The sequence below is a fragment of the Mytilus trossulus genome, chromosome 1, assembly GCF_036588685.1.
Source record: "Mytilus trossulus isolate FHL-02 chromosome 1, PNRI_Mtr1.1.1.hap1, whole genome shotgun sequence".
NCBI lineage: Eukaryota > Metazoa > Mollusca > Bivalvia > Mytilida > Mytilidae > Mytilus > Mytilus trossulus.
Window position 1 is genome coordinate 45,194,642 of NC_086373.1, and position 15,243 is coordinate 45,209,884.

Genomic DNA, 15,243 nt, shown 5'->3' on the forward strand with positions numbered 1-15,243 from the left:
GTTGCTTAAATTCATGATCACTGTTGGACGGTTGTCTTATTGTAACAATTGTTTATTGTTGAAGGTCAGATTACCCATAATTGCTTAAATGCATGATTTGTTGGAGAGTTGTTTCTTTGTAACCATTGTTCATTTTTGAAGGTCAGATTATCAATACTTGCTTAAATCCACGATCTCTGTTTGATCAAGGTCATTTACAACAAACAATAGTTCCACACACCAGATCTGAAAGTTGATAACATCTGAGAAACTGAATTGCTGGCTAGTATGAAAATTAATCATTGACCAATAAAACCATAAAAAAGAGGTCAATGTCAGGTAAACCATAATGTACAGCCTGCCTGTAATGGAATACTCATTCCATACATCCATACATCAAATACTGTTGACTTGCTGCTTACAACGTCCCAGAAAAAAATATGTGGTCAAGTTCATGTAGCTATCAGACTGATTTGTAATCATTTAATACACCAACTTAATATGATACACAGACAAAAAGTGTGCAAACCTATAGTCCCCTTTGACTGTCTAACTAAGAGCCTAATAACTTGCATATAATTCTGGGTTCAAAGTAGTAATAATATTTTTTGGTACAAACTTTATTTCATTCAATGTCATTTCAAACAACATGAGTCACAAACATTACAAATAATAAATCATTCAGTTAATGTTCTTATTGCATCTATGATAAAAAGCAAAGAAAGTTTGTGAGGGCTTTTCCATTGAACTGAGAGTAGGTAGGGACTATCAAAATATCCCTACAATTAAGAACAATATTTTAGATAATTCTACATTATGATAAAAGATGCAAACTGAACTAGTGAAAATGCGAGCTACTGCTCACTGATGATATCCCCGTCACAAGTGGATAATATTAATAGTGTTAAAATATGCAAGTGTTTGGTAAACAGGAAGTTGTCGAGTGATGAATCTGAAAACGCATCACACGGTATAGCTGACTTATATAAATCCTGAAACCAAATTTCAGAAATCCTTGTATTGTAATTCTTGAGAAAAATGTGACGAAAATTTTCAACTTGGCTATCATGTGTAAAATCATACAAGTGTTTGGTAAACAGGAAGTTGTCAAGTGATCAATATGAAAACGCATCACACGGTATAGCTGACTTAGATAAACACTGAAACCAAATTTCAGAAATCCTTGTATTGTAGTTCCTGAGAAAAATGTGACGAAAATTTTCAACTTGGCTATCATGTGTCAAATCATACAAGTGTTCGGTAAACAGGAAATTGTCAAGTGATCAATCTGAAAACGCATCACACGGTATAGCTGACTTATATAAACCCTGAAATTAAATTTCAGAAATCCTTGTATTGTAGTTCCTGAGAAAAATGCGACGAAAAATATTCATGGGACAGAAGGACGGACGGACGGACTGACGGACTGACAGACAGAGGTAAAACAGTATACCCCCCTTTTTTTTAAACGGAAAGCAGGGGTATAATTAAGACCCATGACCCAAGTTCAATAATTTAACTTCCCTCCCTGATAAATTTTAATGGAATAACCCTCACAGAGAATATACAGCTAAAAAAAACAAAAAAAAAACATTTCATACGTGTGATATTGTTACGAAGACATACATTGAAATGTTTTACTTAAATATATGTAATTAATGTAAACACATGAATATTAAGTAAGTCAAGAGTATGGATAGTCATAGGAATGCACATAATAAGCGATACATTATTTTTTTTCTTTAATAAAAATGATATATATATATAGTCAACATTATCATTAACACAATTTATGATGGAGTATGTGCTGTATAGATGTCTTATTTAGAATTTGAAATTTGTATGAAATGTTCTCAGACTTCAAAATAAATAATTATCACAAATGACAAAATCTTTTGAATCCCACAGAATAAAAAAAATTAGATTTGTTTTAGACTAATTAAAAAATTGGCAAACATGAATGTGTCCATTAAGTACAAGGATGCCCCACTCACACTATTATTTTATGTTCAGTGGACAGTGAAATGGGATCAAAAATCTAATTTGGCATTAAAGTTAGAAAGATAATATCATAGGGAATATGTGTTCTAAGTTGATTTCACTTCAACTTTATCAAAAAATACCTTGACCAAAAACTTTAACCTGGAGAGGGACAGACGGACAAAGGGGCGGACGAATGGACACATAGACCAGAAAACATAATGCCCCTCTACTATTGTAGTTGGGGCATAAACAATATCTAATGTGGTTAGATATTTGTTATTAAAGCTTCCTCTTATGAATAAATTTTACAAGATATATTTGTTTGTATAGCAGAGATAACAATGACTGCCAAAATTTAATGGTCATATACAAAAGAAATATTAAGTGCATTTCAAATATTAAATTCTTGCATATCTGTATCTTTCCTCTATCAATTTTCTTCTTAAATGACCTGAAAATAAAATCATTGTTTCATGGCTATTATAACATTTTTAATAAATAAAATGCAAAACAACCTGTTAAGTGCTAAAATTGAGTTTTTCAATTTGAATTATCAATCTATTTTAAGGTCAGTGCTAAAATTGAGTTTTCAATTTGAATTATCAATCTAATTTAAGGTCAAGGAACAGTAAATGGACTATTATACCACTGTCCCAGATTAGGGGAGGGTTTGAATTCTGCTAACATGTTTAACCCCTTCACATTCTCTTTGTAGTTGCCTGTCCCAAGTCAGGTGCCTGTAATTCAGTGGCTGTCATTTGTTTATGTGTTACATACCGATATTTGTTTTTTGTTCCGTGACCTTATTTATATTTGTTTTGCAACATCAAAACTGAAATTTATGTATCAACGTCATATAGTTTTAAAAATAAAATCTATGGAGAAGAATTAGAGATTTGATGAATTTTAAGACAGATTTTGGATGATTTTTGCCGATTTTAAGGGCTTTCTATACAAATGTTCACTCATATTGAAAGATTTCAATCAGTAAATATTTCAAATGATAAATGAGATAAATGCATAACTTTTTCGGTTTCCACTAGAGCCAGAGTTCTATACATGCAAAATTTGACTGAAATCTGTGACATAGCCCATTTAATGTAACTTGACTTTAATAAAGATTTTTTCACATCTCCCCTCTGACTATAGAATCCATCTGCAATAGAAAGTTAAATTTGCAAAAACTTATCTATGAAGAGTATACAAAAATAATGTTACCTACAGATAGTAAAATGTAAAATTGAAAATGGGGATTTTTTTAAAGAAACAACAACCTGACCAAAGAGCAGAAAGCAGCCAAAGGCCACCAATGGATCTTCAATACAACAAGAAAATCCAACAACCTGAAGCGTGCTCTTAATAGCTGTTTCTTAAACAAAAATATTTACTAGTTCAGTGATAATGGACGTCATACTTAACTTAACATTTGTTTTCGTTCCAATAATGAAATTTCATGTCTATCCAGAATAAACAGGTAGACATTTCAATGTGTGGTTTATCATTAACATCTACATCATTAGGTCTCTGGTGGAGAATTGTCTCATTGGCAAACTTAACACCACATCTTTTCTTTTTGATACGTTTGTCTGTACCATACACATAGAACAAGGGTAAAACCTGGATTGGAGTAATATAGATTCTATCACAGGGTTTTTTGTGTTTTAATATCAACTTGAAATAGATTTTTTTTTATATAAAAACATAAAGGGCTGCTCTAGAAAATACTATGTCCCGTCCCCCAAGAAAACATATAAAGGCTGTTCCAGAAAATATTATGCCCCCTCCAGGGAAGGTTATTAAAAAAAATTATGTATTTAAGAAAAAAAATATGTGGGTGGTTGTATTATGCATTATACTTTCATATCAAAATAAAACTTTAATATGTATGATATCATTGTATTACAATTTCAGGATATATGTGATAATTAAAATGTTATGCTTCAACAAAATTAAAAACAAAGGTCAAATGTTAAAAATAGTGTTGTATCGTACAAGACTTAGAATATATTTGTCAAAGTAGGAATTTAAAAATCTGTAAAATTTCAAAAATATTTTTCGATTGCTGTAGTTTTTAATTTATTTTGTGAAGAAGAATATTGTCAAGGTTAGAAACTTGCTTTTAAAAGGGATAACAGATATTATATGTGATGCACCAAAAACCCACCGGATGACAAGCTTGATTGTTTGTTGCTTTACGCCATATTAGCACAGAAAGGCTATATCGCGGTGACCAGATGACAAGATATTTTTTACTTTGTTTGATATTTAGTTTCATGGTGTCCTTATACTTATGAAATGAACAAAGAAACTAAAAAAATGTGTAAGGGTTCCGCGGAACCCAGTGTCTCGCCTACTTTTGCTGTAACTCCCAGGCTCAACAAAAATGAGAAAAAAAAATATTCCTCTTGATACTATCTTTTGATTGTAAGAAGCTATTGTCCAAGTTTGGTAAAAATTTCAGGATAGTTTATGAATCGAATAAATGTTTTAAAAACTGTAACTGCAGACTGTATGTAATGTTAACTGGAAGAAAAACTAAGTCCATTTATAAGTAAAATACAGATACACTGGTACAAACCCAGGATAGTTAAAGAAAGTTATTAAAATTTCAAAAAACTTTAACCACAGAGTGAATGTAATGTTTCCCCGCAGAAAAACTAAGTCCATTTATAGGTAAAAAACAGAATAAATGGAATTTTATTTTTGCAAACCATTTATAAATAAAATACAGAAAAAATAGAATTTTAATTTTACTAAATTTCTTTATGGATACTATCTTATGATCATAAACAAGCTTCTGTCCAAGTTTGGTAGAAATCCAGTATAGTTTAAGAATGAAAATTTAATAACTTTCTTAAACCACAGAGTGAATTTTTGTGGACGCCGCCGCCGACGCTTGAAAGTAGGATCGCTTAGTCTTGCATTTTGGACTAAAGTCGAAGGCTCGACAAAAATGTGAGGTTGTCAGGTGTAGGACCTGTCTTGCATAAGTTAGTGATTCACATAAACACATACCTAATTCTGTCCCAAACAAAGAGAAACATTTAATACAGTTTCAAGTTTCATAAATTTTGACACCAGAAACTAGACCATTTTTCATATTTAAATTTTCATTACATCTATACAGGTGTCATATGTGGAGCAGGATCTGCCTACCCTTCTAGATCACCTCCTTTTTTTAATAGGGTCAGCTTTAGTGTTACTTGTTTTATGCAATATTGGTTGTCTGTTGGTCTTTTAAATTTTTCTTTGGTACCTTTCGCTTCTCTTCTATTATAGCTTTTATTATAATATAAAGGGGGCTCGCAGGTCTGAATCAATTAATTTTTTTAAATATAGGATTTCGCTATTCTTTTCTATAAATAAACTTTATCCTAATCTTAAAAGAAAATTTAAATAAAAATATGGGGTTCCCGTTTATTTAAGCTCATAATCTGCATTTGAAAGAAGCATGTATTTCTGTTAAGGTACTTTTTTTCTGTTGAACTAATAGGAGAAAAAAAGGTAAAATCAAAAGAAAAAAAGAAAGAAATAACAGAAATCGCTTAAATTTTTCAATAGTTTAGTATAAGTACAGTTCATTTGAAAACAATAATAAAAAATAAAGGTCACCGATGAGTTAAAAGTTATTTCAGTTTTGTTTTTTTTAAATGACATTTTTTCACCAAGGGGAGATAATTTGGAGCATTTTCAATGATATAAACATTTTAAAAGTCATCTGGGGCCAAAACAAATTGGTTTTTTTTGGTTGATTTTTGTACAATATCATAAAGTAACACTAAAAGTGTAATAAATAAAATTTGAAATGAAAAAAAAATGTTTCAATGGTTACTGATGTATTTGTACCCTCGAGCCTCCTTAAAAGGAAAATGCAATAAAAAAACCAAAACAAATGGTTAAAATCAATCTTGAAGTGAAATGCCTCCTAAATATTACTGCAATTTTCAAAATTTCTCTACCATTTTTAAGACAATAAACATAACCTGAATTTGCCCTTCTGTTCTATTTTTAACCATGCATGGCAACTATGATGGTTGGCATGCCAGGTCCTTGGACAAGATATCCGAATGATGATTGTATACCAGTTTGGTTATATTTGGCTCAGTAGTTTCAGATTAGATTTTTGTAAAAGTAACCAGACAATTACGACAGACTTCAAGTGATGAGAAAAGCTCACTTGACCCTTTGGGTGAGATGAGCTTAACTGAAATGATTCATCTATCAGCCAACACATATAGACAATGAAAACGTTTGTATGAATTTAACACTTATTATAGATATTACCATATGGAGAAAATCCAAGCAACACTGACAGTCTTTAATGCATGTTTTGCTTGTCTAAATTACTATAACCATTCACCTAAAAATAACAAAGAAACAATAACATGATAGCAAATTAATTAAAGTTGATAAATAAAGAGAAAAATAAAAAGTAATAAATGTGGATTTCTTGAATTAAATAAGTCAGTTTCCAATGGGAAACTCTATGCAAGAATGTAAGCCAAAGGGGAGTTTTCTTGTTACATTGTTAATATTTCTTGGTTAAGTGCTCACAAGTTAAATCAATTAAAATGTGTATGTTTCTGTCTCAAATCTGGAACCAGGAGACTAATATTCAGTGGTTTGTTTCCATTAAAATTGTTTTTCTATTTATTCTATCATTAATTTAGCCATTACTTTTTCTAATTTAGTCTTTTACTACTCATGGTTGAAGGCATTACTTATTGTCCCTTCTACCCAAATCAATTGTGACTAGTTGTCACATTGGTAATCATGCCACATCTCTATCTTTTCAAACCTCTTTAGAAGTTCCTGTACATGTATAAAGTCTGTATCATATGAAAAAAAACCAAATATGAGTACAAATGTATATGTTGATCATATGTTGTTTTCAGAGCCCAGAAATTTAGAAATGATCCGGCAGGTAAACTTATTGATCCTTTAAATAAACTCATTTAAACAATTACCAAATCAAAACTGTAATAAGTTCTTTGAATTTTGTTTTTATTGGAAATAATATTGATTTGTTATTATTTAATGAAAATCGAACTATAGTTATATACCTAATAATAAATACAGATTTATGGATCTTACAATCTGTCAATACCTGTATCTTGGCATTGCACAAGTTTTTGTTTTTCTCTGTTTATGACACCTGTTCACTAAATCCATTAGATGGTGCATGTGTATTGATTGACAAATCAGTCTAAGATGCATGATTCTTTTTATAAGTTGTTATTGGCTTTGAACTAACTAGCTGTCAGTAACTGTAACATTTGTTTTTCACTCATTTTTTTGTACATTAATTAGGCAGGTTTTTTTCTATTTTTTTGTTGGGATGTACAAGTACCCATCCATGTCAACTTTCTGTTTTTTGATAGATGTATTTCTATTTGTATCCATGAGCTGAGTTAATTTTTTTTCAACTGTGTTATTATGTTGTATTGTTTAACCACTTTTCCAGGTTAGGGGAAGGGTTAGTGCCTTCAAACTAGTTTAACCCTTCACAATCAAATGTGCCTGTCACAGGTCAGGAACCTGTAGTGGATTTTTGCTGCTGTGACTGTGTTACATATATTTTTTTACATAAATTAAGCCATTATTTTTCTCGTTTGAATTGATTTACATTTTTTGTTTTGAGGATTTTTATAGCTGCCTATGTGGTGTTGGTTTTGTTCTTTGTTGAAGGCTTACGGTGACATATAGTTGTTAATTCTGTGTCATTTTAAGCCCGACAAAGTATTAAACGTTTTGCTTAATATCTTTATTTCAAATTATTTAAATAATTTCTGTACAGTTGTAAGACATAAAAGTGTCCTGTGAAAAAGTGTCCATGTGGACAATTTTTCATAGATTTTTGGTATTTAATAATGTCCATTGCCATGAAATATTGTCCCTCAAGTGGACAGATTTTTACTGCAAAAGTTATGAAATAGTGTCCACCTACAGGACAAGTTGTCATAGAAGTGGCTATTAAATTGTGACCTCCAAGGGAAGTAATACAAAGGTCATTAACAAGTTTTATTACACTTGAATATTAATAAAAATCCAAAGGATTGATTGACATTGATTAATATACAAATGTTAACAAAAAAATAAGGATGGAAGTGAATAGAGAGAACTTAAAGTTTTAAGAAATACCAAGCTAACGATAATGACAATGAAAGAAGAACAAAAAGGAAGAAGAGTGTAAAGTATAACATCAAATGTGAAGAACTTTACTATATTTATTATGAGATGAAGGCAATAGAAATTATAGAATTTTGGTATTAAACACTGTCCATTGCCATGGAATGCTGTCCCCTAAGTATACAGCATTTTTCAGCAACAAAGATAATTATGAGTGCCAATGAGACAACTCTCTGTCAAGGTTACAATGTATTAAAGTTCGCAATTATTGGTTAAAAAATGTCTAGTAATAACAAGGCAATAGACATCATTTAATATTTTGATCATACCAAAAAAATGTCCTGATGGACATAATGTCCTGAAAATAGTGTCCACCTGTACAAAATTATAGTATTAAATAATGTCCATGTTCATAGCATTTTTCATTCATGAGGACATATTTTCATAGGAAATTGTGTCCAGGACACATTTAAATAAGTAAATTTTGTCCATGTATTTACTATGAAATAAAGTCCTGTGGACATCATTTCATGGGAGACAATATTAAATCCTACACAGTATGTGGTTTACCATAAAACATCGTCTCATATGTGAATTGTTGGTGTTCTATTGTTATTCTTTGTCAAATTGTCTGTGAATTGGTCATACAGTGTCATACAGTATTGCTGCCAGATGGGACAGTATCTTGCTCTTTACTTCATCAAAAACTTTAAGGGCATCTGTACCTAAAAAATAAACATTTTCATGTATGTGAATAGTTATCTAACTTTCAATAGTTTAGAGGGATTTTTTACCCAAATCATTACAATATTATCTTTGAAAAAAGCAATATTAGTACACAATGTACTACTGGAATTTATTCAAGAAATAAATAAGAAACAGTCAGAAACAATCTGCCAACACCTTATGGTGTTTATACATATATCTCAACTTGTTCGATGTGCTCCTGTATACTAGTACATGTACATGTATTGTAACAATACATTTGATTTTAATGAAAGAAATTTTAATCTCTGAATTCTTGAAAATTGTTACACCAAAGTTCTTGATATCACAAACAAGTCAAAACATTTACAAAATGTTATCATTGAACAAGGACATCATTCGTAATTAAAGATCAACATGTAGACATCTTATACTTTCAGGTATTTCACATCCAATATTTTATGGCAATATTCTGTACCAAGCAATGAACTTGAACAAGGAGGATCTGAATTAAGGTCATTTCCTGAAAATTTGGAAGCAAGCTGGAGTCCAGATGTAGGTTTTGTATCCTGTTTAATTATTTATGATGACCTGAACACCTTTCTTTAATTTCCTTTTACCTCTTTCATATGTAACATGGGCATAATGTCTGCCTCTTTTCCTAACCAAAGGCATTTTATCTAAAAATAAAAAAAACAGACATGAATTCATCACACTTTACAGACAGGACTTCCTCAGTAGGGAAAAAAGCTATTGAAAATGACATGTTGCAATATTTTTTTTTGCAGTTCTGGGTCTAGATAATTTAAGTTTAGCGCATCTTGAATTAATAAGCCCACAGTCACATCGAACATTTATAAAGATAAAACATGGTCCATTGAATTGGAAAAGTGCAAATTAAAAGCTGATGCTTATAAAACACTACTTAAATGACAGATTCTAATGAATATATAAGGGGCAATAGCCTAAATTTCTGTTACCCTGATGATAATTTCAGGGCAGGTAGACCTTGACCTAACTCCTTCTCTCATTTGCTCTAAATGCTTTAGTTTTTGAAATAAATAATTATTCTGATTTGCTCTAAATGCTTTAGTTTTTGAAATAACTAATTATTTAGCCAAAAACTGCATTCTACCCTATATTCTATTTTTAGCCAAGGTGGTCATGTTTTTCGGGAAAACAGAAAATAAAACATAAACTTTATTGGAGATACCCTAATTATAATTCACCTCAAGTTTGGTTGAAATTTGGTATTAATATTGATTTTGTTATCAGTAAACTGAAAGCAAACTAACATTTTTGTTATATACATACACACATTCATGGATTTTACAATCTGTTAATTGATACCCGTATCGTGGCATTGCACAAGGTCATGTTTTTCTCTGACTGTTTATGACGTCTTTACACTAAATCCATTTGATGTTGATGTTTTAGATGCATGATTTTTTTTATTATAGCGAACCAAATGAAAGTTTTCCAGAGTCGTCTGCTCTTTACCAAGGTATTTAAACTTTTGCAAGTTTACCTGTCCCATTGAATCAATACAATAGGTTTTAAAATTGTTCTCTGTGTAGTTTATTCACTTGGACATTTAAATTTCTTCTAGGAGAAATCTATCACTCATTGATTAATTTGCCTGACCAAAAAATATCTTCTTTGTTGATTGAAATACATGTATAAACTCACCTAAACTGCATGTGATACAATATTTATTCAGTATCAATAATATATTTTCCATCTGTTCAATATAACTTTATAATATAATATAAATTAAGCACTGATTTAATTATAAAAAGTTTATTTCTGATTTTTTTTAAGTACTGCATGCTATTATGTTTCAAAGAATCAGCATGTTTTTCATGGTTCTTCAGTTATAAAGAATACATTTATGAAGACCTTTATTTAAACATTATCATTTTAAGTTTTTATTTGTGAACAGACTATAAAAAATAGCAAATTTTAATAGGTAAAATGTTGAAAATTGATCATCAGAAATCAACTTTTAATTTTTAAATCAGTGTTTATATCAGACAAATTGAAAATGTCTTATTGATTGAATAAATACAACATCACATGCAGTTTAATAATTACTTATTTGTACATGTATTTCCATCATTGACAGTTCAATTTTTTGTTCAGGTAAATTAATCAGTGAGTGATAGATTTCTCTTGCAAGAAATTTAAAGGTCTCATTGAATAAACTAAACAGAGAACAATACCTGTTGTATTTGTTTAATGGGACAATAGAACTTACAAAAGTTTAAATCGACAGGTAACTTGCAGGTGAATCTGTGGAAAACTATGATAGGCTTCGCAATAAGTGTTATTGGCTTTGAACTAGCTGTCAGTAACTGAGAGTACTCACAGATCTGTACTAATGGTCTTTTTGTTGTTTGGATGTATAAGTGCCCAGCCACTTTCACTCTGTTTTTGTTAGATATACTTCTATTTGTATCCATCTGATGAGTTTTTAAAGCCTTTTTCAACTGATTTTTATAATTCGTTTCAATGTTGTACTATTGCACCACTGTTCCATGTTAGAGAGGGTTGGGATCCAGCTAACATGTTTAACACTGTCACATTATGTATGTATGTGCCTTTCCCAAGTCAGGAGCCTGCAATTCAGTAGCTGTTGTTTGTTGCTGTGTTACATATTTGTTATATGTTCATTTACTTGTAAATTAATTAGGCCGTTAGTTTTCTCGTGTGAATTGTTTTACATTTGACATTTCTGGGCCTTTTATAGCTGACTATATACTAGCGTTTATTATCACTGAACTAGTATATATTTGTTTAGGGGCCAGCTGAAGGACGAATCCGGGTGTGGGGATTTCTCGCTACATTGAAGACCTGTTGGTTATTTTCTGCTGTTTTTTTTTTTTTATGGTCGGGTTGTTGTCTCTTTGACACATTCCCCATTTCCATTCTCAATTTTATGTAGTATTGGGTTTGCTCAATGTTGAAGGCTGTACAGTGACCTATAGTTGTTTATTTCTGTGTCATTTGATCTTTTGAGAAGAGCTGTCACATTGGAAATTATACCACATCTTCTATTTTATATTATGATGAACAAATTGTGCAAAATTGTCTTTAAAGGGAAATAACTCCTTAAAGTGGTCAATTGAAAGTTTTGGTCTTTTAACTTTGCTGAACATATTTGCTGTTTACAGTCTTTATCTATATAAATAATAATCTAGAAAATAACCAAAAACAGCAATTTTTCCAAAATTTACTTTATAAATGTAGTGGCAGCAACACAAAAATGGGTTGTTCCATTCATCTGAAAATTTCAGGGTTGATCAATCTTATTTGCTCTTAATGCTTCAGTTTTTATAAATATAAGACAAAAACTGCATTATTACCTATGTTCTATTTAATTTTTAGCCATGGTGGCCATAGTTTTTTTTACGAAACACAAAATAAAACAATAAGGATCATTTTGAATAAGTTTGCCTGCAACTTGTTCAGTAGTTTCAGGGAAGAACATTTTTCAAAGCTCAAAAACATAATAAACAAATTGTTTAAAATTGCCTTTAAAGGCCAATAACTCCTTAACCCTTTCCTCCATAATGACGCTTTTTGACGCCACCCCCTTTACTCCATAATGACGCCTTGTGACCCCTGTGTAGGACCTCAGATGAAACACTTTGACTACAAAATGTCTGCATCAGACTTGAAAAAAAATGTATCCAATATGAAAAGGATATTCATGAGAATATCTGATTTGAATTTCATTGATGAAATGTTCATTTTCACAGAGCATTAATACTTTAAACCTGATGATTTTTTTTTATTGAAAAAATCCTATGCGAATCAAGTATGTAAGAAAAAAAAATCCATGGAGGAAAGGGTTAAGGGATAAATTTGGTCATTTATACATAATTGACTTATTTGTAGATCTTACTTTGCTGAACATTTTTGCTGTGCACAATCGTTATCTATAATAATAGTCAAGAAAATAACCAACAATTGCAAATGTTCCCTAAAATCTAATACATTGTACTAATATATTGGCAGCAACCCAACAATCAGTTGACAGGTTTGTCTGAAAATTTCAGATACATAGATGTAAAGCTAATCAAAAATTTTAGGCCATGACAGATTTGCTCTTAATGCCTTAGTTTTCAGATATAATCCAAAATCTATACATGTTTAACCCCGCCACATTATTAATGTATTTGTCTGTCCCAAGTCAGGAGCCTGTAATTCAGTGGTTGTCGTTTGTTTATGTTTTACATATTTGTTTTTTTCTTTCATTTTTTAACATAAATAAGGCCTTTTGTTTTCTCTTTTGAATTATTTTACATTGTCTTATCAGGGCCTTTTATACAAATGTAGCTGACTATGCGGTATGGGCTTTGTTCATTGTTGAAGGCCATTCGGTGACCTATAGTTGTTAATTTCTGTGTCATTTTTGGTCTTTCGTGGATAGTTGTCTCATTGGCAATCATACCACATCTTCTTATTATATTGTTGTACAGTGATTTCCACTGAGAATAGGCGGAGACAATGTGACCTGATTGCCTGCGGACTAGTCCAAATAATTATAACGTCTTGAAAGGCTACTATAATTTTTTCTTTGACGCCTTACTTCACTACCCACGGACTATATATATAACACAGCTTGCAGACTTCCTCTAGTAATGGACTTCTGGTATCATATACTCAGGTGTGTAGCCTAAATTACCCTTATTAATAATACAATCTTAAAAGATATCATGAATATACATATGTACCAGTGGTGGATCCAGAGGTTTGAATCCCCCCCCCCCCCTTTTTGAGGATCAATGCATTTGAATGGGGGATGTATATTTGTACAATGCTTAAAATTGGTTAATTGATAACCCCAAACTTCCTTCAACAACACGCATGACAGCTGACAGATCCAATGCCATAATAAGTCATGTACAATAAAACAATATCATATCTCTCTACAATCGGAAGTTTAAGAGTACACCATTTGTAAAGGGTATCAGTAACGAGAATCAGTACCAATTTTCGAAGGGCAGCGAGCTCTCACATATAAGGGACTATTAGCCTATTGGTCCACAAAAAAAAAATACACAGAACGCAAGAATTTGTATAGTTAGTAACTATACAAATCCTTGCACGTTGCTCGAGCTTTTTACCGATTTCACGAAACTATATCCCCACTATGCAGACTAAGCAATCTCGATCATCAAGGTGTTATTGTCGACTGAATTCTAATTTATAGTATAATTTATATAATTTATAACTGTATTCACTATTTATCTGTTTTTTTCCTGTCAATATACTGTCATTACTGGTCTTCGTGATAATGGCGACAGGCTTGCTCAGCTTCCCTTATAAAACCATATAAAAGTTAAAACGGATGCGGTAACGTCTTACAGTTATGCTGGGGAAGTACGGATTATGACACTTATTATTGCTTCTATAAGACATTTGTTAGACCGTATGGTCCCACGGTCTTAATTTGTTAGTTATATAAGAAGGCTAAAAAACCTAATAAATTTCTTATATTATAAGCTAAAAGGTATAGGATTGGGTGCAAATATACATAACAAAACAAATTTTGTCTCATTTGAGAGAATCCATGATATCTCGGCCTATAACAAAATCGGACTATATCAAAATCGGACTATAACAAACTCGGCCTCCCAAAATCGGACTATAACAAACTCGGACTATACCAAACTCGGACTACTAGAAGAATATAAGTATAATATTGGTTGTTGTTGTTATTGGAAATTAATTTTCAATTCTTAATTAAAACTGAATTTTTATTTTCAATTTATCAAATAATTTATTTTTGAACATTTTTGAAGGGGATAAAAAAAATACGTTAACAAGATTTATTTGAAAATAAAAACACAACAAAAATCTTTTTGATATTCATATATTGAAAATTTACCACTGATTTGTCTTTGTAGTATTAATTGTAATAATGTCCCTCTCAGAATAAATTGTTATTATATGTGTATAGTTGACACTTTTTAAATCACCATAGGTTAAACAAACAACTGGCACATGTACTGTTGACACCTATCTAATCACCCAAGTACCTGTATTACACGAAATGTACAGAGGAATCACTTTGAATTCATGCCTTAGTAAAACTTTTTCTGCCATGTTGAATTACAGGTTAAATAATTATGCAGATCACGTAGACCTGATTTCAAAATCGATGCTGGTGATCAAATACTTTTTTCTTCAATATTTAACACTATAATGTATGGGGAAACTCTTGATTCAGAATACTTTTTTTATCATCTGTATGACCAGATTTTTTTTATCAATGGGGGATCGGAATATTTCCATCCCCCCTTTTTCAAAAATATTCATTATAATCTCATAAATTCGTATATAATTTTAATATATAAGATTTTTTTTTTATTACAATTTTCTAATCGTAGTCCGAGTTGGTTCAATATATTTCTGCATATGAATAATGGTAGGCCGAGT

The 15,243-nt window shown here is 31.0% G+C and overlaps 1 long non-coding RNA gene across 3 annotated transcripts; it reads right to left on the reverse strand.

The window, feature by feature from the left end:
• Positions 1-1,735: 1,735 nt before the first annotated feature.
• On the reverse strand, positions 1,736-14,240 carry LOC134725507 (uncharacterized). Of its 3 annotated transcripts, none has more exons than XR_010108568.1 (5): positions 14,037-14,240; positions 9,417-9,476; positions 8,662-8,816; positions 6,247-6,322; positions 1,736-2,413 (listed from the first exon to the last, which is right to left on the reverse strand). It is a non-coding gene; the product is annotated as an uncharacterized LOC134725507 (long non-coding RNA). The 3 variants fall into 3 exon arrangements; XR_010108567.1 differs by having other exon boundaries at positions 1,737-2,413; positions 13,929-14,239; XR_010108566.1 differs by having other exon boundaries at positions 1,740-2,413; positions 14,046-14,235.
• Positions 14,241-15,243: the final 1,003 nt, after the last annotated feature.